General features: G+C 42.1%; 1 non-coding gene across 1 annotated transcript; it reads left to right on the top strand.

Annotated features, from left to right (window-relative positions):
• Window positions 1-1,569: 1,569 nt before the first annotated feature.
• LOC127116065 (small nucleolar RNA R71) lies at window positions 1,570-1,676 on the top strand. Its single transcript, XR_007801052.1, has one exon. It is a non-coding gene; the product is annotated as a small nucleolar RNA R71 (small nucleolar RNA).
• The last annotated feature ends 810 nt before the right edge of the window (window positions 1,677-2,486 follow it).

Raw genomic sequence — 2,486 nt, 5'->3', positions numbered from 1 at the left:
CTTTACATCTATTATGGCTCCGGCGGTAGCTAAGAATGGCCTTCCTAATATAATAGGTGTATTGGCATCTTCTTTGATGTCCATGATTATGAAGTCTGTAGGAATGTAGAATTGTCCTACACGTATTGGGATATTCTCTAGTATACCGACAGGATATTTGATTGAGCGGTCAGCTAATTGAACAGACATCTTGGTTGGTCTTAGTTCTCCCAATTGAGCCTTTTACAGATGGTTAAGGGCATTACACTAATGTTGGCTCCTAGGTCGCATAGAGCTTTGTCTATGACGAATTTTCCAATGACACAGGGTATGGTGAAACTACCTGGGTCTTCTAGTTTGGGAGGTATGTTATTTTGGATTATTGCGCTACACTCAGCAGTAAGTGTAATTGTTTCGTTATCCTCGATCTTTTTCTTATTGGATAGGATCTCCTTAAGAAATTTGGCATATGAGGGAATTTGTGTGATGGCTTCTGTAAAGGGAATTGTAACGTTTAGTTGCTTCAGAAGTTCAACAAATTTCCTAAATTACGGTGCAGTTTTAGAACTTGCGAGTCTTTGAGGATACAAAATGGGTGGTTTATAAGGTGGTGGAGGCACATAAGGTTTTTCTTTCTCTTCGGCCTCTCGGGTATTATCTTCCTTCTCCTTCGGTTCACTTACCTCCTCAGTTGTGGTTTTGTCTGGTTTTTGGTACATGGCAGGATTTTGGAGTCTTGGATCTACGGGTCCGTCTATTTCTTTTCCACTCCTCAGTATAACGACATTTGCATGTCCTTTTGGATTAGGTTGCGGTTGTCCAGGAAATGTTCCAGTGGGAGTGGCAGTAAATGCTTGTTGTTGAGGCACTTACGAAATCTGCATTTCAAGCATTTTGGTGTGGGTGGCTAAGGCGTCTACTTTGCTCGCTAGTTGTTTAAGTTGCTCGCTAGTATGTATGTTTTGGTTCAAGAAGTCTTTGCTTGTCTGAGCTTGGGTAGCTATGAAGCTTTCCATCATTAGTTCAAGGTTTAAATTCCTAGGCATGTTAGGAGCGTTATTAGCTGGCTTTTGATATCCAGGCGGAACAGCGGGTGCTTGGCCAGGTGCATACAGGGCGTTGTTATTCTTATACGAAAAGTTAGGATGGTTTTTCCAACTTGGGTTATAGGTATTCGAATAAGGATTTCCTTGTGCGTAATTCACTTGATCGGTTGGGACTCCTGCTAATATCTGACATTCTGGTGCAGTGTGTCCAGGGGTTTCACATAATTCACAGTTTGAAGTCACGGCAGCCACGGTGGCTGCGGGTGGTATGGTCAAGTTGTCTAACTTTTGAACAAGGGCATCTCCCTTAGCATGGACATGGTCAAGGCTACTGATTTCATATATTCCACTTTTTGTTTGGGACTTTTCTACTGGAGTTCTTTCACCTCCCCATTGGCAATGGTTTTGGGCCATGTTTTCAATGAGTTGATAGGCTTCGTTGTATGGCTTGTCCATAAGTGCACTGCCTACGGCAGCGTCTATTGTCAGTCTTGTGTTATACAGAAGCCCATTGTAAAATGTGTGAATGATCACCCAGTCTTCGAGACCATGATGTGGACATATCCTCATCATGTCTGTGTATCTCTCCCACGCATCGTAGAGAGATTCTACATCTTTTTGTCGAAATCCGTTGATTTGAGCTCTTAGCATAGCAGTTTTGCTCGGCAGAAAATATCGGGATAAGAAAACGTTCTTCTGTTCTTCCCATGTTGTAACTGAGTTGGATGGCAATGATTGAAACCAAGCCCAAGCTTTGCCTCTTAGTGAGAAAGGAAAGAGACGTAGTCTTATCGCATCTTGAGATACACCATTCGCCTTCACAGTGTCTGCGTACAACACAAACTTGGTCAAATGTTCATTAGGGTCGTCCGTAGGATTTCCAGCAAATTGATGTTGTTGGACGGCTGATAATAATGAGGGTTTCAGCTCGAAATCGTTTCAATTGATAGCATGGGCAGCAATGCTGCTGTGAGGTTCTTGTTGGGACGGGGTAGCGTAAAACTTAAGAGGACGATTATGTGGTCCTACTGCAACCATGGTTGGTTTTTCGACTGGTTTAACAGTAGGAAAGAAGATATCGGGAATATTGTACCTTTGTTGGTACTCTAGTATTCGGCGTCTTATATATAAGAAACGCTTTAATTCAGCGATTGGCGGTGCTAAGTTATCAGCTTGTGAGCGAGTACTTGGCATACAATCGGGGGAAATAAGGTAAAGGAGATTAGTTTTTTTTATCTTAGTCTATACCGTGCAACAAAAGAATCGCACTATTTGACTAAATCAGGTCCCCGGCAACGACGCCAAAAACTTGATACATCTTGTGACTGTATATAGAATATAGTTTATCGGGTACTTTACTGTAAGTGCGCAGTCCATTCATTTTAGTTTTAAAAGATATCGAACCCACATGGACCGATGGTCAAACTAATGCTACTGACGTTACTATGTTTAACTAAGGGA

The sequence above is a fragment of the Lathyrus oleraceus genome, chromosome 1 (assembly GCF_024323335.1).
Source record: "Lathyrus oleraceus cultivar Zhongwan6 chromosome 1, CAAS_Psat_ZW6_1.0, whole genome shotgun sequence".
Lineage (NCBI taxonomy): Eukaryota > Viridiplantae > Streptophyta > Magnoliopsida > Fabales > Fabaceae > Lathyrus > Lathyrus oleraceus.
Note: the sequence above shows the minus strand (reverse complement) of the source record. Positions and strands in the feature narration are given on the sequence as shown.